This window comes from Zonotrichia albicollis, chromosome 29 (assembly GCF_047830755.1).
Source record: "Zonotrichia albicollis isolate bZonAlb1 chromosome 29, bZonAlb1.hap1, whole genome shotgun sequence".
Classification (NCBI taxonomy): domain Eukaryota; kingdom Metazoa; phylum Chordata; class Aves; order Passeriformes; family Passerellidae; genus Zonotrichia; species Zonotrichia albicollis.
Genome location: NC_133847.1, coordinates 2,839,311 through 2,863,221, shown reverse-complemented (window position 1 = coordinate 2,863,221; position 23,911 = coordinate 2,839,311). Strand labels below are relative to the sequence as shown.

General features: G+C 55.5%; 1 protein-coding gene across 3 annotated transcripts in view; it reads left to right on the top strand.

Moving 5' to 3' along the window:
* Positions 1–8,074: 8,074 nt before the first annotated feature.
* LINGO3 (leucine rich repeat and Ig domain containing 3) overlaps positions 8,075–23,911 on the top strand; it is a 33,556-nt gene continuing 17,719 nt past the window's right edge. Inside the window, exons 1-2 of one of the 3 annotated variants that reach the window (XM_074528617.1) lie at positions 9,706–9,942; positions 18,630–18,698. The gene's annotated coding sequence lies outside the window, so the exon portion shown is untranslated. Of the gene's footprint in view, positions 8,882–9,705; positions 9,943–18,629; positions 18,699–23,911 lie in introns of those variants that run through there. The other 2 variants (XM_074528616.1, XM_074528615.1) reach the window with 2 other exon arrangements.

Sequence of the window (23,911 nt, the reverse complement as noted above, 5' to 3'; positions counted from 1 at the left end):
TAAAGCAGCACAGAATGTGAAAAATAGAAAAGCTCAAACCTGAGGCACCAAGGGAGCTGAGTCTCTCTCTCCCCTGCTGAATCCCCCTGGTACCTGCCCCACTCCAGGACGCTGTGCTGGGATCTGGGCTCAGGTCCCTGAGAGCACCCCCTGCTCTGCAGCACCCCCATCCTGTGCCCAGGCCTTCCCCAGGAGGACTGCAAGGTTTGGGGCAGGATTTACCCCAGGACAGAGCAGAGAAACTGGAGCAGAGCAAGGGCAGCCCTGAATTCCTCATGGCTCAGGGGTGGAGCAGGGACAGGACAGACAGGCTGGACCACGCTTGGACCAAATGCCTCAATGCTACAGGTGCCAGTTCACCCAGCACAGCCTGGAAAAGCCATTCCCAGTGTTCCTGCCTGCTGGGGAAGGTTTCCCAGTCCAAGCTGCCTCCTGCTGGATTAATAATTCACACAGTGAGGCAGGGCAGAGACCTCCAAGGAGCTGCTGCTGGAATGAGGAGCAGGGACAGGATGATGGGGACCTGTCGCAGACATCTTTTATGAAAAATCCTTGCCTTAAGATTTTTCCTCCTGAGAAGCTGAAGGGCTTCAAGAACAAAATGTAAACAATGATTATCTGCTGCTGTGGAATGCAAGAGGTACATCTTTGGTTAGCTCATGTTGGATGTTTCTAATTAATGGATAATCACAGTTTAGCTGGCTCGGTCAGAGAGTCCGAGACAGAGCGTGTGTTATCATTTTTTCCTATTCTATTCTTAGCTAGCTTTCTGATGAAACCTTTTCTTCTATTCTTTTAGTATAGTTTTAATGTAATATATATAATAAAATAATAAATCAAGCCTTATGAAACATGGAGTCAGATCCTCATCTCTTCCCTCATCCTCAGACCCCTGTGAACACGGTCACAGGGACCCTTGGGCACTGCTGCCCATCCTGCCAAGGCCATGGGGTGCAGGGAGATGCACCAGCAGAGGATCTCTGCATCCCTGTGCCAGGTACAGCTCTTGTTTCCAAACAGCTTTTCCTTCCATGGAGGACGTGGGTGGATTTGTTGCCTGTGGAAGTGAGACACTAATAATGCTGGCTGGGTGCCAGGCCTGTTCTCACCTCCAGCACTGACAGCTCCCCAAAATCCTCCTGCCACCTCCGTTCCATGACAGTCCCCCCACCCCAGAGCCATAGATGGGGATGTGGGAACAGCCAGGAGTGCCCAGAGCCCTGAGTGTCTCCTGCAGCCCCCAGAGGGGCTGGAACTGCCAGCCTGAGTCAACTCCCACACCATCAAGCTGGAGAAATTCCTTCATGCTCCACAGCCATGTCCAGCCACATCCAACCCCGTTCAGCATCAGGGCAGCCAGAACATTCCAGAACCTGCTCCTGGTCCCCACAGAGGGCACAAGGAATGAGGGTTCTTGTGACGGTGTTCACAGGGGTCTGAGGATGAGGGAAGAGATGAGGAGCTGACTCTGTGTTTCAGAAGACTGATTTATTATTTTATGATATATATTATATTAAAACTATACTAAAATAATAGAAGAAAGAATTTCATCAGAAGGCTAGCTAAGAATAGAAAAAGAAATAATAACAAAGGCTTGTGGCTCAGACAGAGAGTCCAAGCTAGCTGACTGTGATTGGCCATTAATTAGAAACAACCAACATCACAGATGCACCTGTTGCATTCCATAGCAGCAGATAATCATTGTTTACATTTTGTTCCTGAGGCCTCTGAGCTTCTCAGGAGGAAAAATCCTAAGGCAAGGATTTTTTATAAAAGATGTCTGTGACAGGTTCTTCTGGCAGGCAAAACACATCCAGCACTGTGAAGCTTCAGAAGAGACTCTCAGGATCTGGATTCCCTACAGGAGAAACCACCATCTTCATCTTGGTGTTGGCCTGGAGGATTTGGAACCATGGAACCACTGAGGCTGGAAAAGATCTGTGAGATCACCGAGTCCAATAATTAATGATGATCCAGCAAATCTCAAGCTGTTTCCTGCAAACACATTTCCTGTTTAAAACCTTTTCCCTACCGAGCTCTTGCCCATCTGAGCTCTTGGATGGGCAGGGAAATTAATGATGTGTTCAGGCAAGAAAAGTTTCCCAAGTCTTCCTGGTTACTGAAGGATTCGTCAGCGATCCTCCCTCCCAAATTAGACCTTGTAGACCCCCCCCAGCCGATGAATCAGCTCTGCCATCTCTGCATCCCAGCATAATTTGTCTTTCAAGCTAACAGCTCCCATCCCACTCCAAGGACGTGGAGCAAGAGTAGGCAGCAAAAAATAAACCCCAGGACCCCTGTGCTGGACTGGGGAGGGGATAGGGGGACAGATGGGGACAGGGGGAGTTTCTTCCTTTGCTGTTTCAGTTCATATTCTGGACATGATCCATGTGAGGACACGGAAGAAGCAGAATTTTGGGGATTGGCACCTCCTTGCCTCAGCACGGCCCTGAAGCAGGAAAGGGACTGGGAAGGGCACATCCGTAAAAACAGAGGAAGGGAAAACCTTGAGAGCCTCCAGCAGGCAAAGGGACAGGGTGTTGTCACCACTGTCACCTGCCAGCTACACCTGAGCACAGGTGAGGGGCTGGGCAGCTCCTGCTTGGGTGCAGGTGCTCTTTTCCAGTTTGGTGTTGTGCATCACTTTCTTCCCAACAAGGGGACAATCCTGGTGGTGACTGGGCTTGCACTGAGCCATGCACACCAAGTGGCAGCGTTTTTATTCCCAAAACAACACCCTGAGGGGTGACTGGTGGGTCAGACATGCTGCCAGTAGGGAGGGAGCCACCAGAAGAGGCTGAGGGGGATGTCCCTGCCTGGTGGCCCCAGTGAGATCCCTCCTGCCCTGAGTCCAGCGAGCCATTCCTGAGCCACCCCTGGGTGAGAACTTGGCCAGAGACAGGCTTGAATTTGGGGGTTTTCAGGTGCAATCCTGTCCAGATTCCTTGGGGACAAGGAGCCCCGGATTTGGGGGTTTTCATGGAACAAGGAGCCCCGAATTTGGGGGTTTTCAGGTGCAATCCTTTTCAGATTCCCTGAGGACAAGGATCCCCAGATTTGGGGGTTTTCAGGTGCAATCCTGTCCAGATTCCCTGGGCATAAGGAGCCCTGGATTTGGGGGTTTTCAGGTGAAATTCTATAGAGATTCCTTGGGGACAAGGAGCCCCGGATTTGGCGGTTTTCAGGTGCAATCTTGTCCAGATTTCCTGGGGACAAGGAGCCCAGATTTCGGGGTTTTCAGGTGCAATCCTGTCCAGATTCCTTGGGGACAAAGAGCCCCAGATTTGGGGGTTTTCAGGTGCAATCCTGTCCAGATTCCCTGGGGACAAAGAGCCTCCACCATTCCACATTGTCCCCATCCCTGAGCAGCTCCCAGAGCCGGGAGCTGATGAGGCCGAGCCGATGAATGAAGGGGATTAGTACGTGCTCTGTCTGCGGGTCGCGGTGACACAGGGACACGGGGACGTTTTCCATCTGGAAGGTGCAAATGCCGTGTTTGCCGGAATTCTAATCGCTCTAATGGTGTTTGAAAAGGAGCTGGGAGCTGCTGGAGGGATGCGATGCCACCGGCAGATAAAGGCAGGAGGGAGGGCGGGGGTGGCAGCGCGGGTTCCGTGCGCTCTCTGCGGCTCGGGGAGCGTGGGCTGGATCCCATCAGGAGCGATTTCCTCACGGGAGGGAGAGGAGAGGCCGCCCCCGGCTCCCCGAGGGTGGGGGAGTGATGGGAGCCCACCGGGAACGGCAGCAATGGATCCGTCCCGGAGCTGGGTCAGGGATGGGGAGGCGACCTGGGAGCTGCTGAGACAGGAATTACATGGAAAAAAAAAAAAAAACTGGTTCTCATCTATGTGCCTGGAGGAGAGACTGAGGAGAGGCACAGGGGCAGGGGCTGAGCTCTGCTCTGGCACAGGGACAGGAGCCCAGCAAGGGCTGCAGCTGTGCCAGGCCTTGGCATGGAGCTCAGGGCAAGGTTCTGCCCCCCGAGGCTGCTGGGCACTGCCCAGGCTGCCCAGGGAATGGTGCCAAGGCTGCCAGAGCTGCAGGAGCTCCCAGGGGTGCCCAGGGTGGGGGTGTTGGGGTGGCTGGGCAGGGACAGGGGCTGGGCTGATGATCCCTGAGAGTCCCTTCCAACTCCTCTTATTCTGTGATTCCATGATTCTCTGATTCTGGGATTCCATGGTTCCATGATTCTGGGATTCTGTGATTCTGGGATTGTCCTGCTCATCCGCACCAGGACAGCCCCACAACCCTGCCAAGCACACCCCAGCCCTGATAAAAATCACCATACTGTGTTACACTTTAAACCCTAAAAACTCCTCTTTGGGCCCCTTCTGCCAAGCTGGCAGGGTCTGCTCTGATCCTTGGGCCTGTCTGCAAGCAGAGGGTGTTGTTCCATCAAAAGGGGATTACCTTCAGTCAGCCACACCATTGTTTTCCAGTTGTTCAGTATCTAAGGGATCTCAAAGCTTGCTTTCATTTCAATCTCGCTTATAGTTTCCATATTCTCAAAATCTTTTGCCAGGCAATCATATTTACAAGGCTTTCCTGTTTCAATTTTCCCCAACAAGGAGGAAATCCTCTTTTGGTGGAATTTGTCACCTTGGGGTGACATCAGTGCCAGAAGGGACCCAGAGATGAGGCCTCACTTAGGGGCTGCAGTGGGAGGAAGGGCAGGTGAAGATCCCAGCATTGAAACCCAGGCAGGGAGAGAAGGGAAAGGTCCCTTTCCCTCCTGCTTGGATCAAAACCCTTCACCTGATGGTGCTGCTGCTTGGCACAGCTCAGAACAGCAGGTTCCTGGCCAGAGAAACTTCCATTGTTATTACCAAATATTTATTAAAAGGAACTGGGCTCAGTCACGGGCTCAGGCTGTGTGTGCAGAGCCCTGTTCCCTGTGCTCTGTTCCCTGCCAGAGCCCTGCTCTGTACACCCACCCGGGGCTCTGGCAGGGAACAGGAGCTGGGACTGTCCCTCCTCGGGGGTTCCTGCTCAAAATGAACAGATCTGAAGTGTAAACACAGAGATATTGGGGTCAGGGCAGAGATTGGGCTGGAGGAAATGGGATTTGGAGGGGGAACAAGAGGGTTTGGTGGGGAAACAAGAGGGTTTGGAGGGGGGAAAAGAGGGTTTGGAAGGGAAACGAGGGTTTGGTGGTGGAACAAGAGGGATGGAGGGGATAAAAGAGTGTTTGGAGGGGGAGCTCAGGGCTTTGGAGGGGGAACAAGAGGGTTTGGAAGGGAAACGAGGGTTTGGAGATGGAACAAGAGGGATGGAGGGGGTAAAAGAGGGTTTGGAGGAGGAGCCCAGGGCTTTGGAGGGGAAACAAGAGGGTTTTGAGGGGTAAAAGAGGGTTTGGAGGGGAACAAGAGGGTTTGGAGGGGAACAAGATGGTTTGGAGGAGTAACTGAGGGTTTGGAGGGGAAACAAGAGGGATTGGAAGGGAACAAGAGGGTTTGGAGGTGGAACAAGAGGGTTTGCAGGGGAACCACCCCAGCTCCGTGCACAGCAGGTCACAGATGTCACTCGTGGTGTGGCAGCCACTCCTCCCGGTGCCCCCCAAACCCCACAGTGGGGCTGTGCCCCCAAATTTCCATGCTTTAATCCTTCCAGAGTGCACACCTGAGGAGAAGCTGCGTTTTTGGGTGTGATGGGTGCCCAGGCCAGAGTGAGCCCATGGGACCTCCTGGTGCCACCATGGGACGGACCATGGTGCTACCTCAGCAGGGCTCTGGAGAGGGTGGCTCCAGGCTGGATGGAGGGGACAACACAGGGGCACCGTGCCCTCCAGTGATGTTTGGGGCACTGCAAAGCTCTGGCCAGCACAGAATAAGCCCCCAGCTCAGCCCTAGGGGTAAATCCTGGTGACAGTGCTGTCCCCAGTCCCTGTGGTGTGGCTGGCTCTGCTCAGGAGCATTTGGGGCTGGGGGCTCTGTGCTGCCAAGCCAGGAGTGGCTCCCTGGTATCACCATTTATCTGGTCTCAAAAATCAAAGGTAAAAGCAGATTGCAAGTCTACATTTTGAGTATTTGCTTTTACTTAGATTAATAAGTCTTTCAGTTCATGTTTTGAGATGTATGAACATCTTTTATCTTGTAAAATTTCCTCAGTCTGGTCAAAAATGTCCTATAGATAAATGATGTCTCGTGCTGTAGCTTAGGAGCTTTCCCAAAACCCTCTAATTTTGTGGATTCCCACACCCTGGCACCCTCAGGGCATCATCCCAGCTCCCCAAAACCCAAATTCTGTAGGACCACGTGGAGTGGGAGCATCCAGCTGGCTCCTTCGAGGAGCCCATCGAGGTTCCCATTAGGCAGAATTAATGGGCACCAGGAGCCTGCTCTCATCACTGCTGCATCCTGAATGGGGACAAAACCATCCCAGGCTGTCCCTGGAGCTGGCAGGGCTGGAATGCTGCATTCAGGCTGGCAGGGAACCAGCTTGGCCACGGCAGGAGGGGTTGGCAGGGAGGGAGAGATCCCTCAGATCCTTCACTTCACCACAGAGGGCAAACTGGGGGCAAAAGGGATTTTGTTTCTCACTTTGTTGGAATTGATTTTTTCCCCTTGGCACGTTTCAGTCAAAAACTCTTTGAGATTTTGAGCGTGTGCCAGAGCAGCTGTGATTTTTTTTTTTTATTTCTCTCACACTTTTTTTTTTCCCTAAATCATTTTGCTGAGTCTGTGTGAAAATGCCCCAGAAAGCAACAAAACTTGTCAAGACACTCCCAAGAGCTGGCTCACTTGGAACAGCATCTCCAAAGGCAGGGACCCTCCCTGGAGCAGCCTCAGGGTGCTGCCACTTCTGTGTGTCCCCCCAAACTGGGGCACAATTGGACTGGGTAGTCCTGAAGGTCTCTTCCCACCATGATGATTATATGATTCTGTGATATTTGTGTTCCCAGGTGGCCCCATTTCATCCCTATCCTGATGCTCAGCAGGATTTTGGAGGTTTTTGGTGGTTTATGGGTCCCCATCCTCATTTGAGGGGTGCTGGTTTTGTTTATGGCTCTTGGGACAGACGTGACATGTGGGGGTAAAGGAGGGGTCCGGGTCCCATCTCAGCGCCCCAAATGCTGATGATTATATGATTCCATCACATTTGTGTTCCTAGCTGGCCTCATTTCATCCCAATACTGATGCTTAGCAAGATTTTGGAGGGTTTTGGTGGTTTATGGGTCCCCATCCTCATTTATGGGGTCCTATTTTTGTTTAGGGCCAGGCTCATGGGACAGAGGTGACATGTGAGGGTAAAGCTCCTTAAGGAGGGGTCTGGGTCCCATCTCAGCACCCCAAATGCCACAGCCCCTGTCAGGGACCTCCTCCCCAACCTGTCCCTGCCTCCTGGCCTAAGATCCCTTTGGATTTATGTTCATATTGAAGCCAATTTGAATTAATTGGAGCACCAAGGGTCCCATGGGATTCTCCAATGTCCAGTGCTAGACTCTGCCTTGGGGAAGCAGAACTGGTCACCTCAGCCTGGTGCTTTGTCCTGCTCCTTCCTCAAAGCCCAAAATAATGCCAGAAGGGCATTGGGGTTAATGGGTGGGACAGGGAGCCCAGAGGGGGAGCAGGGCTGAGCCAAAACTCACAGCCCAGGCATGAACCACAACCTGCCAGTTCCCTTTGTGCCTTGGCTTCCCCCAAAATAAAATAATGCCATGAAGGGAGCACAGTAAGACAGAAATAACTTGATTTTCTGGTGAGGTGCTTGGGGAGGGGACAAGGACAAAGCAGCCTGCTCCAACCTGGGGCTCCCTCAGCACCCTCAGTGCATTTATCAGCACTCTGCTCCCCCAAAATCACCTCTAACCCAGGCCAGCAGGCTGGAGAGCATCTTCCAGCCGGCAAAATCAGCTCCCAGCACGGGGATGGGGAGCTGGGTGGGAGCAGCAGCAATTCCCCCATCCTTGATTGAAACAGCACAGCCTGAGGGACCAGGGCGGGGGGGACGCTGCTTAATTGACTCTGTGCTTTTGATACAGCTGCTTAATGACTGTGTTCAATTAGCCAGAATCACCTTTTCATCCTGGGGGATGGAAATGAGACGTGGATTGCTCTGGCACACCCTCCCCCCCACGCCAGCCGCTTAAAAATCCATCCCCAAACCAAACCGGCCGCGATTTTCATTCCTGGATTTTTCATCTTTTCCTAAGGAGATAAGTTGATATTGTTTAAAACAGCAACGAAATTCCTTCCCAGCCACATAAATCTCCTGGTTTTAACCGCAGATCCAGGGCTGAGGCTGGGGATGAAGCTCGAATGGGAAAGACCGAGCTGCGTGTGCCTGCAATGAAATTATAAATCCACATCCCGGAGCAAGCGAGCAGCAGGAGGCACCAGGAACCTCCATCAGCAGAAGCGCTGGGCTGCAGCAAGGGATGGGATTGGGAGTGGAACCGACAGGGCTGGGAGAGCTGTTGGCATTTCTCCTGACAAAACCCTGCACAAACGGAGCCAGCCCAGGTGGAACCACAGCGTTGGACCCGCCTGGTGCTCGGCGCTGAGCCCCGTTCCTGCCCCCTGAGCTCTGCCCTCAGTTTCCTCAGCTGTAAAGTGAAGAAGATGCTGCCAAGCCCTGCTTGAAAAGCGCTGTCAGACGCAGCAAATGTCACCCAATGGCTCAGGTGGTGCTTGGTCAGCTGGCACACAGCACATCAAGGGCACAGCACACTCTGCATCAGCTGCCCTCTGAGGGACCAGCAAGGCTAAGGCCAGCCTGGACTGACCAGTGATGAGTGGAGAGGAGCAACAATTCCACCCTGCAAGCCAGAGCCAAGGAGGGAATTGGCCTCTGCCACCCTCAAAGCCCAATTAACCAAATCAGCACAGCTCAGGAGGCTTCGGCAGGAGCAAGAGCAGAACTCCAAGGAGGAAGTGCAATGGTGAGTGCTGGTCCCAAGGGGGATGGGGATGCTGCTGGGGGGCTCCAGGTCATTGTCCCGTGAGCCTGGCACCTCCTGGCACTGCTGCAAGGGACACTGGAGCCCAGTGTGGGGGCACAAACTCAGGAACCCTGCTCAGGCTGGGGGCTGTGCTCATTCCTGGGGTCACAAATTCCTGTTTGTGCCCTGATTGCCCCAGCTTCCCATGGGATGGAGAGGGAGTGGCTGTGTCCATCCACAACCACCTCCACCCCCAGTTCAGAGGGCAGCTCAGGGTGAGGTGGCCCCCAAACCCTGTCCTGGGGCAGGCAGGGGGATGCAAACAGCCGGTCATGGGGATGGGGTGGGAGGTGGGACGGTATCTGCTGCTATGGGGCAGAGGGACCAGGTGAGTGGGCAGGTGGGTACCTGTGTGTGCTGGCATGGAGGAAGCCCAGGCAGGGCAGTGTGGGGGTACCCAGGTGGGCAGAGTGGGTCTGGGGGAACCCAGGCAGTGTGGTCGGGGGTACCCCACAGTGCTGGCATGGGGCTGTGTACCCCAGGCACGGTGCTCGGGGGTACCCAGGTGGGCAGAGTGGAGTTGTGTACCCCAGGCACGGTGGTCAGGAGTACCCCATGGTGCTGGCGTGAGGTTGTGTGCCCCAGGCAGTGTGGTCGGGGGTACCCCACGGTGCTGCCACGGGGTCGGGGACCTCAGCAAGGGCACTCCGAGGCTCGGACACCCCAAGCTGCCCGGCTGAACCCCTCCATTTGCTCACGGCTGCGCGGGGAGGAGACCCCCGTGCCCTTCCCCGCGTTCCTCCGGGGCCGTTCCCGTTCTCCGCGCATCGCCCCCGGCCCCGTCCCTCCCCCGGCCGGGCGGGGGGCGCGGGGGGCGGCTCCGCGCACGGCCCAGCGCGGCTGGAGAGGCGCTGCCGCCGCCGCGCCGCCCCCGGGGACGGGCCGGGGCCGGGCCGGGGTCCGTCCGGAGCCGCCGCCGCGCCGCCCCCGGGGCTGCGGCTCTGCCCGCGCCGCCGCCGCCGCTGCCGCACCATGGGCAGCCCCGCAGCGGCAGCCGAGCGGTGAGTGCGGGGTCCCGGGGCCGGGGAGGGTCGTGCCGAGCCGCACACGTGGAGCCGGGGGGCGGCCGCCGAGCCCCCGCCGCCTCTGGGGACACACAGCCTCCCTCCATCCCTCCTTCCATCCCTCCTTCCATCCCTCCCTGCCCGCTGTGCCCACCGCCCGCAGGCCCCTCGCAGCCCCCGCCGTGCCCGGGGTCGCACCGGGGGTGGCGGTGGTGCCGCCTCGCCCGCCCCTGCCCCGCTCCATTCCCCGGGGGTCCGGTACCCGCAGTCCCCCCCGGCCCGGTTTGGGTTGGAGCCGTCGCTCGCAGCCCCTTCCCCGGCACAGCCGAGCGGCTCCGGGCATCGCCGGGCGTCGGGAAAGCTTCTCCCAAATCCTCTCGTTCGTGTTTCCCCCACGGGCGCTGCAGGTCCTCACTCCTCGCCGCCCCAGGGCCCTTCCTGCCTCTTCTTCCCCGAGCATCCCGGATTTTTTAGGCGTATTCTCCGCTCGAAAATTCCGAGGGTTGGTTTAGGCGCGGATGTTAGCGGGTTGTGTTTCTCGGGGAAATGGAGCAGGCAGCAAGCGCAGCATTCCTGGCTCCTATCGCCGTGCTGGAATAGCAGCCTTTGCCTCTTCCCACTCTCCATCCAGAGTACTTTTGTGCCAGTTCCTTAATCCACTTGCAAAGTGGATTTGAGCTAAAACCTCACAAAAGGTGCTCCAATTCCCGCGGCAGCGGTTGCAGAGGAGCAGCTGCTTTTTCTGTTCCTACCCTGAGATGAGGTTTTTGGGAAGGAGAAAAGAGCAGCCAGGAAGGGAGAGAGGATGGCAGGAGAAGGCAGAGTGCCTGGGAAATAGATGGAGAGTGGAGCCGTGCCGGGCTCTGCAGCCTGGCAGCACCCAGAGCACAAACCCGGCCCAGGGGAGTGAGGAGCGCTGGAGCCAGGGCAGCTGGAGAGGGAAGTGACCAGGATTGGGGATGTTTGGTGGCCTGGGGACACCAACCTGGGCCTAGCAGAGCTCCTGGCTGCTGCTTGGTTTTGTGGATGGTGTCTCATGCACTCTCACCCAGCCTGCAGGATGGAGACCCCAAAACCCAGCACCAGCCCCAAAACAGGGGTGGCACCATGGGAAAAGCCTCATCCAGGCAGGCAAAGTTCCTACAGTCCTCTCCATTCAAACATGAGGCGTTAAAACCAAAAAACCTTCCAAGAGCAGAGCTGCCCAGCAGTGATGTGGTCCTGTGTGGGTTAAAATCCCAAATGCAGGTGTTGAACCCTGCAGTAACCCTTTGGGAATTGTGGGGCCCTTGGGGTTGCTCTGCACCCCAGAGCTCCATCACCCGTGGCAGGATGGAGATGGGATAAAATCCCAGCACCCTGGGGCATGGCAGAGAGCGTGGTGCACGTCCTTTAAATGGGAGAATAATTGAAGATGAGTAGGAGAGCTGCCAGCTGGGCAGCCTGGGGCTGATCTGGTTTAATTTTGTGCTGATGTTTTTATCACCAATGTTTCTGTGGCATTCACAGAGGGGAGGCAGAGGAGCTGCTGCCTCTGGCTGCTGGAGGACAGGTGGAGCTGAATGGGTTTTGGCCAGAGCAGCTTGGAGAGGTGATTTTTGGTCCACTCAAGATTTCTTATGGTTTTTACATTGCAAAAACCCCATTCAGGTGTCTGCAGCCTTTCCCAAAACTCTTGGCTTGTGGGCTGATCTTGGGGGAAGATGCTCTCCAGTGCCCATCCTGCAAAACAGCTGGGGGAGCATCCCCAGAGCAGGGAGCAGGAGGCAGAGCAGCTTCAGGAAAGAGTTGGCTTAAAAATCAGCAAAATCAAATTTTGCTTTTATCCTGCCCTGTTGGAGGAGGGAGCAGGAGGAACGGGGGCTGGGTTGTGTTTCACCCATCCAGGGCATTAATGCTGGGCAGAGCTGGGATATATCCCAGGCTCAGCCTTTCCTGCCAGGCTCAGCCTTTCTGGGGGATGCTGACAGAATCAAATTTTGCTTTTATTCTGCCCTGTTGGAGGAGGGAGCAGGAGGACAGGAGGAACAGGGGCTGGGTTGTGTTTCACCCACCCAGGGCATCCATGCTGAGGCTGGGACATATCCCAGGCTCAGCCTTTCCTCTCAGGCTCAGCCTTTCTTCCCAAGCTCAGCCTTTCCTGCTCAGCTCAGCCTTTCTGAGCGTTGAGCTTTTGCTGATCCCTGGCTGAAGATAGCAGGGCCAGGGGCTTTTTTCCTATTTTGTAGTGTTGAGAGCTCAGGAATGTCTGCTTTTATTAGCTGTGCTAATCCTGCCTCACCAGAGGACTCATCTCTGGCTCCAAGGCCCAAACCTAATCCCTGCTTTTCCCTCCTGGGCCCGAATTAAACCCTGGACTCACAGACGGACTCGGCGCCGGCTGCACTCAGCATTTAAAGGTTTTCAATCCAGCATTTAAAGGCTTTCAATCCACGTGTTTGGGATGGATTTTTCCCAACTCCTGGCTGTCAGATCACTCCTGTTTCTCCCCCCTCAGCATCCCACCATGGAGCAGGTGGCTCCTGTTCTCTCCGTGAGGAGCAGGAGCTGCCATAAGGCAGGAGGAGTTGGGCTGCTCCGGCAGCTCGGAGCTGTGTTCCCATCCCCGGGATGGGGATGTGGAAGAGGCAGAGGGGTGTTGGGAGCCCTGGGAATGCTGCTGGGAATGTGAAGCACACGTGGCTGGGTGTGCTGGGCGTGGGCAGCGGCGATTCCCGTGCCGCCGGTGCGTGTGGGCAGCAGGGTGGGATCCTGGCACCAGCAACAGCTCCCTAAAGGCTCAGTTCTGAGGGAAGGGAGGTGGGAGCCAAGTGAGGCCATCCCTGGGGTTGTCCCCAGTGGCACTGATTTGCCACGAGGCTCCCAAACCCCTCTGTGTGCGTGTTGTGCCTCAGTTTCCCTGGCTGCAGGGGTTGGGGAGTGGAGCCTGGCTTTGCGTGTGGGCAGCCCAGGTGGGACTCCTAGCATCTCCTAGCAGCTTCTCCCCACACCCCCAAAGGCACAGCAAGAGGGAAGGGAGGTGGGAGCCAAGTGAGGCCATCCCTGGGCTTGTCCCCAGGGATTTGCCACTGATTTGCCACGAGGCTCCAAAACCCCTCCGTGTGCGTGCCGTGCCTCAGTTTCCCTGGCTGCAGGGGTTGGGGTGCGTGTGGGCAGCCCAGATGGGATCCTGGCACCAGCAGCACCTCCCCACACGTCCCCACAGGCACAGCTCTGAGGGAAGGGAGGTGGGAGCCATCCCTGGGCTTGTCCCCAGTGGCACTGATTCACCATGAGGCTCCAAAACCCTTTTGTGTCTGTGCCGTGCCTCAGTTTCCCTGGGGTTGGGGTGTGCAGCCTGGCTTTGGAGGGTGGCACAGACCCTCAGCAGCCAAACTCCTGCTGCCTGTGGGGGCTGTGGAGCAGTGGTGGGGTTGTCTGAGCAGGCAGAGGGAGCACCTGCAGGGTGCTGCAAGGTAATCCCTGCAGCTCCACGGACCTTGTTTCTGGTCCATGGTGCTGCAGGGAGGGTGGGAGGTGCTGCCTGAGCCCAAATGGCCACTCTGGGATGCTGGAAAAGCCCCAGAACAAACAGGTGAGGGCAGAAATGATCAGTGAGAGGGGATGAAAAGCAATAAATCCCATGAGAATGCTTGGAAACGCTGCTGAGAGCCTCAGTGGCTGTGGAAGGAAAAGGGATTTGGGCACCCTCAGCTGACTTTTCTGTTTGTGAAGTTTTTATAGGGTTTACCTTGAAACACAAAGCAGCTGCTGCTACGAGGATTGGCTCAGGGCTTGTGGGAGCTGGGAGGCAACAGTGGGACAGGCTGGGCCAGAGCTTTGCTCAGTCACTGCCAATGAAATGTGCTGGATTCTCCTTTGGATCCCTTTGAGCCGTGGTGTTTGGGGCTGCAGCTGGAACCCCACGGGTGCCCCAGGTCTGTGGGGTGTCAGAGGTGTCCCTGCTCAGGAGGGGCAGAGTGGGGAAATGGCCCTGGTGGTGGGAGAACAGGGGAATGGCAATTTGAATTTGCTGCTGTCCTCAGCTTGCCCATTTTACGTGGAAAAGAGGGAATGGCAGCCCTAGTGGTGGGAGAGCAGGAGAATGGCAATTTGATGGGGCAAATTGGGGAAATGGCCCAAATTGGGGAATAGCAATTTGATGGGGCAGAGTGGGGAAATGGCCCTGGTGGTGGGAGAACAGGGGAATGGCAATTTGAATTTGCTGCTGTCCTCAGCTTGCCCATTTTACGTGGAAAAGAGGGAATGGCAGCCCTGGTGGTGGGAGAGCAGGAGAATGACAATTTGATGGGGCAAATTGGGGAAATGGCCCAAATTGGGGAATAGCAATTTGATGGGGCAAAGTGGGGAAATGGCCCTGGTGGTGGGAGAGCAGGGAAATGTAAAACAGGCAAGCCAAGGACAGCACCAAATTCACCCCAGAACAACCAAACAGCAGAGATCGGGATGGAGAATTTGGGCAAACAGAAACAGCTTTAGCAGGGATGGGTTAAAAACAAAGCACAGAGGGTCTGGGCTGTGCTCCCCAGGCTGCTGTGGTGCCTTGGCATCCACAGGGGCACCCCAATGCAGGATCCACCTCTCTGAGTGTGTGACAGCGTTCACAGGGGTTTTCAGAGAAGGGAAGAGATGAGGATCTGACTCCATGTTTCAGAAGGCTTGATTTATTATTTTATTATATATATTACATTAAAACTATACTAAAAGAATAGAAGAAAGGATTTCATCAGAAGGCTGGCTAAGAATAGAATAGCAAAGAATGATAACAAAGGTTTGTGGCTCGCCTCTGTGTCCGAGGCAGCTGGGCTGTGATTGGCCATTAATTACAAACATTTAACATGGACTAATCACAGATCCACCTGTTGCATTCCATAGCAGCAGATAATCAGTGTTTACATTTTGTTTCTGAGGCCTCTCAGCTTCTCAGGAGGAAAAATCCTGAGGAAAGGATTTTTCATAAAAGATGTCTGCGACATGAGTGTGCCCTCCTCCCTCCTCTGCCTCTTCCCTTCCTCCCTGCCTTCCTCCCCCTGAATTTTTCATGCCACCACGAGCTCAGCTGTGCTTTGCAGCCCCATCCATCAGGAGGGTTTGGTTTTCAAAGCTGTCCCAGCTCTGCCCAGCTCAGATCTGGAGCGCCGGGGCTCCTTGTTCAGCTCCCGATGTGCCAACCAAAATAGCAGCGGCCACACAGTGGAGTGGAGAGGAACAAGTGTTACTGGGAATTAAAATGACAGATCTCAGCATCAAGGTCTCCGAGGGTTTGTGCTTTATTAAGCAACAGTGAGTTCATGGGAAAGGACTTTGACTCAGAGCACCGGTTGTGTCTACAAGAAAAGAGAACCAGCGTCTATATTTAGGCTCAGGCTGTGGTGGGGAGCCAGGGCAGGCACCGAGGGAGGGGAGCTGGGCATCCTCAGCTCTATGGGGATGAGCCCTGGCCCTGCAGGGCAGAGTGGGGAGCAGGAGGTGGGCGCATCTCAGCTTTGGGATTGTGGAATCCCCAAGGTTTGGGTTGGGAGGGACTTTAAAGTCCATCCAGCCATGGCAGAGACACCTTCACTGTCCCAGGGTGCTCCAATGCTGTCCAGCCTGGCCTTGGGCACTGCTCTGGGCACCTGTGCCAGGGCCTGCCCACCCTCACAGGGACGGTGCTGCAGAAGAACAACCGTGGTTCTCCTTCTCTCCAAGGCGCTGCACCCCCAGCCCCACATCAGCCATGGCCAGGGGGGTGTGGAGAGCTCTTCTGAGCAGGATTCACCCTGACTGGGACTTGTACAACATCCACTGTGTTCAGGTAAAAGGGGGACCAGGACCCTGCTGTGTGGTCCTCACGTGGCTCTCTCTCCATTAAATGCGGTTTCCTGCTGCTGGGGGTGATTGAACAGATCAATGTTTTCTCTTCTTGCCTCAGGGTCTGCCTCTTCCCACCGCCCCCTCCTATTAAAAATTCATTGTTTCTCCCAGATACTGTTGCTAGAGGGAGACAGGGAGGAATAAAGGAAGTTCTTGGAATGGAGAAGAGAAAATATTCAGTGGGAAGGGAATTGAGGAAAAATTTAAACCAAATATTGTGCCTCCCTGGGTGTGTTTGAGCCTGAGTGCTCTCCCTGTCATGGCACAGGATGTTCACAGAGTTGAGTGGGAACTGGGGGGACTTTGGGGTGCTGGGGACAGTCCTGCTCCTGCCAGGGAGGTGCTGAAGTGTCACAGTTGGGACAGCCATGATACACAGGGTATCATCAGGCAATTTCAGAAGGGTTCAACTCATAGAGAATAACATCACATCCCTCCAGAGGGCTGCAAGCATCTGCCTGTAGGAGCAACAGGGGGAGGGTAGCATGGTAGGGATGGACAGAGACGAGAGATCTCTGCAGCCAGGTCAGGAATTTGGGGTTTATTGCAAAGGGCCTGGGTGCAGGGCCCTGCTGGGAGCTGCAGCCACAGCTCAGAGCAGGCCTGAGAGGAGAGAGGGGTAGAGAGGATGAGAGGACGAGAGTGTAAAAGCATAAGAGAGTAAAAGGGGTAAGAGAATAGAAAAGTAAGAGGGTAAAGTTCTCGTTACAATACAATAAATCATCTTCTGTGTTGAATATTCTGATTCTCACTAACCAATCTAGTACAAGATACAAATCCTATAGCATTTCCATACAGCCTATAAGAATCACTACATTACCATACTGTGTTAAATTTTAAACCCTAAAAACTCCTCTTTGGGCCTCTTCTGCCAAGCTGGCAGGGTCTGCTCTGACCCTTGGAGCTGTCTGCAAGCAGAGAGTGTTGTTCCATCAAAAAGGGATTGCCTTCAGCTGTGTGAGAGAAAAACAAGCAGGATGGGACTGCATGGGCTGGGGCTGGAATTGGACAATTAACTGCAATATGGAAATGGAGCAGAATTGATAAAAGTGACAGACCCTGTGATCAGGTGTCCATTTTGGTTCATCTGGGTGTAGCCCTGGCTGGGCTTTTGTGCTGCTCAAGGTGGATCCATTGAAGCCTTTTAATAAATCCCTGCTTTATTCTGTAACTCTGTGTAATCTCTGTTCTAGCTCAGCCTTCACAAGGCATCAGAAGAGTTGAAGGAATCATTTCCAGCCCCTTCTCAGTGGTGCAGCCAGAGGAGCAAACCATGAGGGTGTTTGATGCTTTTGGCCTCTTTTTCCAGAGGGTCACCCGGGCTGACCTTCCCCGTGCTCGGGACAGCTGGACACCAACCCTTCAGTGTTGGCACAAGGAGCTATTTTGTGTTTTTCCATTTAAATCTCATTTGAAGGAAAGTCCATCTGGTTCCCTCTGTGCTGCCAGAGGAAAAAGGGCTTTTCTTGGGTCAGTTTTCCTCAGGGAGACCCAGGAGAGGCAGCGTGGCCCAGGACTTGTGCCTGGTGGGGAGCTGGGGCAGGGCCCCTGTAATTGAACACTAATTAGGGATGGGAAAGGAGCAGAACCCTGCAACTGCAAATGGAAGGTGGAGTGACATAAATGAGAGAGAAACTGTGACCTTTTTCCATAAGCAGGAATATTAACCAAGTGTGACTAATGGAGTGGTGAGGAAATCATTCTGCCTTCATTAGTCCTTATTGCAGGGCCTGATGAGGAGTGGGAGCGTTGGGCTGCTCCAGGGAAGGGCAGTGGGTGATGCCAACATCCCTGCCAGCCATGCCCAGTGCTCTGGAAGTCATTCCAGGAGTCATTGTGGAGATTGGACCCTCCAGCCCAGCCAGGACTGCACCCAAAATGAACCAAAATGGTCATAAAAATGGACACCTGGTCACGGGGTCTCTCACTGTTACAAGTTCTGCTCCATTTGCATATTGGAGTTAATTGTCTAATTATAGCTTTAGCTTATGAAGTCCCATCCTTCTTGTTTTTCTCCCTCCAGCCCACGGTGTTTGTGCTCTTGGGCCTGAGATTTGGATCATTTGTCCTTGGTCCCCAGGTGGAGCAGGAATTGTTTTGTCTCCCTGCTCTGTGCACAGAGCTCACCATCCCCGAATGTGAAGCTCAGACCCACACACTAAAGCAGCACAAAATGTGAAAAATAGAAAATCTCAAACCTGAGGCACCATTTCCTGAGGGAAAACCAATTCCAGGGTCTTATCTCTTCCCTTCAGGGTCACTTTTACATCAAGCACCAGCCTTGAGGCAAAGCAGTTTGGCACCACTGCCTTCCCCTGCCCTGCTCAGCCTGCAGCATCTGGAAACCTCTTGAAACCCAGGTGCAGGCTGTTGCTGTTGCAGTGACAATTGGGGCTGTGATCTGTTGGGTCAGGCTCATCCATCATCAGACAGAGCTGTTGGGTTTTTGGGGTTTCTTTCCATGCCCTGAGGGTCTCTCTGGCTCAGGCTGTGGCTGCCCCTGAGTTCATGCTGGGCAGAGCTGTCCCTGTCCCTGTCCTCATACAGGGATCACTCCATGGCCTGGGGACCTGTCCCTGCAGCCTCAGTCCTGGCTCAGCTCTCTCCACCTCAGTGGCTTTTCCAAGACTCCTAAGAAACAAATTTTTTTTTCCCTCTGTGTCATTTTTAACAGCTATGCCTCATTTCTCCCTCCATTTCTCTCCCTGGGATCATTTCTGGCTGTGCCCCCAAAGCTGGGAGTTGCTGTGTCCCTGTTGTGCTGCTGTGGAGCTCAATTCTTCCTCCTTCCTTGAGCATTTTCCAAATTTTCCCATTTACTTTTGCAGAAAGAAACTCTTTGGGGGGCTGTCACTGAGAGAGGATTTCAAATGAGCAGCGTGTGACACCTCCCCATGGTAATGTGTCATTTTTGTTGTTGATATTTCAGTAACTAAAGGTCAGCTGGAAGCTCAGCTGGCTGGACAATCTGACATTAATTACACTAATGAGCAAAAGTCTCTGGCTTACTGCTCCTGGATACCAGGGCTGTGTGACACTGGGGCACTCTCAGGTGTCCTGGCATCTATGGAATGGTCAAATCCCAAAAGATCCTGAGCTGGATCCCTCAGGGATCATCAGTCCAGCCCTGTCCCTGCCCAGCCACCCCAACAACCCCAGTCTGAGCACCCCTGGGAGCTCCTGGATGTGGCACTGGGTGCCAGGGTTCAGTTGAGGGGTTGGGGCTGGGTTGGACTCGATGATCTTGGAGGTCTCTTCCAACCCAGTGATTCTGGGAATTCTGTGTTCAAACACTCCTGCAGCTCTGGCAGCCTTGGCACCATTCCCTGGGCAGCCTGGGCAGTGCCCAGCAGCCTCGGGGGGCAGAACCTTGCCCTGAGCTCCATGCCAAGGCCTGGCACAGCTGCAGCCCTTGCTGGGCTCCTGTCCCTGTGCCAGAGCAGAGCTCAGCCCCTGCCCCTGTGCCTGCCCTGGGGAGGAGCTGCAGCCCCCGAGGAGCCTCCCCTCAGTCTCCTGGGCTGCAGCTGAACCAGCCAAGTGCCCTCAGCTGCTCCTCAGCCCTTCCCCAGCTCCGTGTCCCTCCTCTGGGCACTCTCCAACAGCTCTGGGTCCTTCTGATCCCGTGGTGCCCAAAGTGCCCCCAGCACTGGAGCTGAGGCTGCCCCAGGGCAGAGCAGAGTGGGACAATCCCTCCCTGGGCCTGGTGCCCCCAGCACAGGGTGGCCCTTGGGGCTGCCAGGACCCAGCAGGGACTCAGATCCAACTTGCACTGACCAGGACCCCCAGGCCCTTTCTGCAGTGCTCTGAGATGAGCCAGATCTGCTGTGATGCCTGGAACAGTTGCTGTGCACATCCCAAGGGATGCTCCTGCCTTACAAGAGCCCAACTTGGGCACCTTGGTCTGGTTCTCTGCGTGTCTGCTGATTTCCAGGGCAGGGGTGCTGCTTGGCTTTGGGATTTGCTACTGAATTTCTTTTTTTCAGGAGGATCCCCTGTGCAAAACTGGAAGCTCCTTGATGGAGAAGCAGGTCCTGTGTGGTACCCAGGGAGAGGAGAATCCTCTCCTGGCTCCTCCATTAAGTATCTCAGAAAAGAGGTTAAAAAATCCAAGTTTTGGGTAAAAAACCACCAAGCACAGGAGCAGAAGGTGACAACAACCCTGGTGGCACAAACATACAGAGGGCCAGGGGGCTGTGCTGGTGTCACCACGTGGGACTGAAGGAGGTTTAGGCACTTCACCCACGTGCTGGTGGGTCCCGTTTCACAAGGATTAAAATGTATTTGCAGACAAAACCCCCGGAGGTAACCTGAGACAGAGGTTGCTACGTGACCTGGGAGCTGCCAAAAACAAATGCCAAGAGCATCAGCTCATTCCCAGGGCTGGGAATGAGGGACTCACCTGACAAAACCAAGCTCAGGTGGTCTCTAAGTGAGCTTAAATTCCACATTCCCCATGCTCAGGCAGGATGGGAGTGAAAAAACCTTTCAGGTAGGGCAGGGGAGGCTGCTCAGGGCCAAGAGCTGAGCATGTTTGGCCTGACTGCACTTTGCCTTCTGCAGTAAATACATGGTTGTGTCCAGCCTGCTGGAATTGGATTGAAATTTTACCTTTTCCATGGCCATGGGGAGCAGCAGCTGGGCTGGTGTGGTTGGGATTTACCCTTGGGTGGTGCTGGTTCTGAGGATTTTGTGTCCCAAAAGAGAAGAGAAGAGAACCAAACCCACTTCCCTCCCAGTTATCCCATCTCCCAGGACTGGAGCAGCCCCAGGGATCCACAGCAGATCTGTGGGCATCAGTCCCTCAAAGCTCACATACTGCATCCCCTGGAGGAGGCAAATTCCTCATGGAATTGCACCAGCTGTAGCTGCTAGAGGTGTCACATTCTCCCCCTGCAGGTGCTGAGGGCAGGTTCAGGTGTTTCTGGCTCATTTCTGCATCTCAGGGCTTGGTTTGGGTCATTCTTGCTGTTATTTCAGATGCTGGGTTGGAGTCACTCCCACACTGTGTGCTGCAGCTCCCTGTGCTGCAGGGCACATTCCTGAGAGGATGGGATCTTCCTGGGATCCTGGATTTCTCCATCATGCTGTATTTCTGGGGTTTTCCAGCCTGCTGTGATCCTGGGCTTGTTCATCCTGCTGGGATCCTGGGTTTGTCCATCCTGCTGGGATTTTTGGCTTGTCCACCCTGCTGTGCTCCTGGGTTTGTCCATCCTCCTGGGATCCTGGGCTTGTCCATCCTGCTGTGTTTCTGGGCTTTTCCACCCTGCTTGGATCCTGAGCTTTTCCAGCCTGCTGAGATCCTGGGTTTCTCCATCCTGCTGCCAGCCCTGAGCTGTCCCTTTTGTCCTGAGGGACCCAGAATTCCCCCTGGAACAGCAGGAACCCACATTCCCAGCTCCCAGAACGTCCCAGTGTCAGTGGGATTCTCTGAGCCCTTCACCCCAGCCAGTCCCTCCCTGGGTGACAGAGATGCGAATCCCACGTGGGATTTGAAACTCATGTTCTGGAACAAATGTTGTCATTTGGAACTGCGTGGAAATCAGTCAGGGACAATAAAGGGGAACACACTCCAAAGGTATGATCCCTGTGTCCCCAGGTGTGATCCCTGTGTCCCCAGGGCTGTGATCCCTGTGCCAGGGTGTGACCCCTGTGTCCCCAGGTGTGATCTCTGTGCCCTCAGGGCTGTGATCCCTGTGCCAGGGGTGTGATCTCTGTGCCCTCAGGGCTGTGATCCCTGTGCCATGGGTGTGATTCCTGTGCCATGGGTGTGATCCCTGTGCCCCCAGGTGTGATCCCTGTGTCCCCAGGTGTGATCCCTGTGCCAGGGTGTGATCCCTGTGCCCCCAGGTGTGATCCCTGTGTCCCCAGGTGTGATCCCTGTGCCCCAGGGCTGTGATCCCTGTGCCAGGGTGTGACCCCTGTGTCCCCAGGTGTGATCCCTGTGTCCTCAGGGGTGTGATCCCTGTGCCAGGGTGTGATCCCTGTGTCCCCAGGTGTGATCTCTGTGTCCTCAGGGGTGTGATCCCTGTGCCATGGGTGTGATCCCTGTGCCAGGGTGTGATCCCTGTGCCAGGGTGTGATCCCTGTGCCCTCAGGGCTGTGATCCCTGTGTCCCCAGGTGTGATCCCTGTGCCATGGGTGTGATCCCTGTGCCCTCAGGGCTGTGATCCCTGTGCCAGGGGTGTGATCCCTGTGTCCTCAGGGGTGTGATCCTTGTGCCAGGGTGTGATCCCTGTGTCCCTATGGGTGTGATCTCTGTGCCATGGGTGTGATCCCTGTGCCATGGGTGTGATCTCTGTGCCAGGGGTGTGATCCCTGTGTCCCCAGGTGTGATCCCTGTGCCATGGGTGTGATCCCTGTGCCCTCAGGGCTGTGATCCCTGTGTCCCCAGGTGTGATCCCTGTGCCAGGGTGTGATTCCTGTGCCCCAGGGGTGTGATCCCTGTGCCATGGGTGTGATCCCTGTGTCCCCAGTGTGATCCCTGTGTCCTCAGGGGTGTGATCCCTGTGTCCCCAGGGCTGTGATCCCTGTGTCCTCAGGGCTGTGATCCCTGTGCCAGGGTGTGATCCCTGTGCCAGGGTGTGATCCCTGTGCCCTCAGGGCTGTGATCCCTGTGCCCCAGGGGTGTGATCCCTGTGCCAGGGGTGTGATCCCTGTGTCCTCAGGGGTGTGATCCCTGTGCCCCAGGGCTGTGATCCCTGTGCCAGGGTGTGATCCCTGTGCCCTCAGGGCTGTGATCCCTGTGCCCTCAGGGCTGTGATCCCTGTGCCAGGGGTGTGATCCCTGTGCCATGGGTGTGATCCCTGTGTCCCTAGGTGTGATCCCTGTGTCCCAGGGGTGTGATCCCTGTGTCCCCAGGTGTGATCCCTGTGCCAGGGGTGTGACCCCTGTGTCCCTATGGGTGTGATCCCTGTGTCCCCAGGTGTGATCCCTGTGCCAGGGGTGTGATCCCTGTGTCATGGGTGTGATCCCTGTGCCCCAGGGGTGTGATCCCTGTGCCCCCAGGTGTGATCCCTGTGTCCTCAGGGGTGTGATCCCTGTGTCCCCAGGTGTGATCCCTGTGCCAGGGTGTGATCCCTGTGTCCCTATGGGTGTGATCCCTGTGCCCTCAGGGCTGTGATCCCTGTGTCCCCAGGTGTGATCCCTGTGCCAGGGTGTGATCCCTGTGCCAGGAGTGTGATCCATGTGCCATGGGTGTGATCCCTGTGCCAGGGGTGTGATCCCTGTATCCCCAGGTGTGATCTCTGTGCCATGGGTGTGATCCCTGTGCCCTCAGGGCTGTGATCCCTGTGCCAGGGGTGTGATCCCTGTGTCCCCAGGTGTGATCCCTGTGTCCCCAGGTGTGATCCCTGTGCCCCAGGGCTGTGATCCCTGTGCCAGGGGTGTGATCCCTGTGTCCCCAGGTGTGATCCCTGTGCCCCAGGGCTGTGATCCCTGTCCCAGGGGTGTCACCCCTCTGCCCCTAGGGGTGATCTCTGTGCCCCCAGAGCCGGCTCCTCATTCCCCTGTCATTCCCCAGCAAATCCCTGCCCTGGAAAGCTCCTTTGCCAAAGGCTCCCCAAGCCTCTCCCATCAGGAATTAACCCCCTGGCTGCTGCTGCCCACCCAAACCACCTCCCCGAGCTGAGTGAGGTCTGCAGCAGGCTCAGAGCAGCTGCTGAGCTGCAGCAGCAGCGTGGGTGTGCTGAGAGACCCGAGCCGGGGACATTTGAGGGCTGTTAAGCAGGATTTCCACACAAAAGGAGCTATTTAAATTCCCTTTCCCTTTGCAACAGGCAAATTAAACTTCATCCAGAGAGCTCAAAGCAATTCGGTAAAACCACAGCGAGTCATTTGTTCAGCATCTGCTGCATCGGTGCTGGGAGCATCTCCCGACACCCCCAAGTCCCCAAAAATGCCCAGGGGGGGACACGGGGCTCGGGGTCGGGCCAGTGGCACTCCTGATGCCGCGTTTGGGTGAAATCTCCCCAGATTCGGGGCCTCCTGGGCTGTGGGCACCCCCTGGGTGGGTTCAGTGCCCTCCTGCAGATTCCCCAAGGGCAGTGCTGGGTCTTCCATGCTCCACCCGGAGCTGCCCAGGCAGGGCTGGGCTGGGACGCTCTCCTGGTGG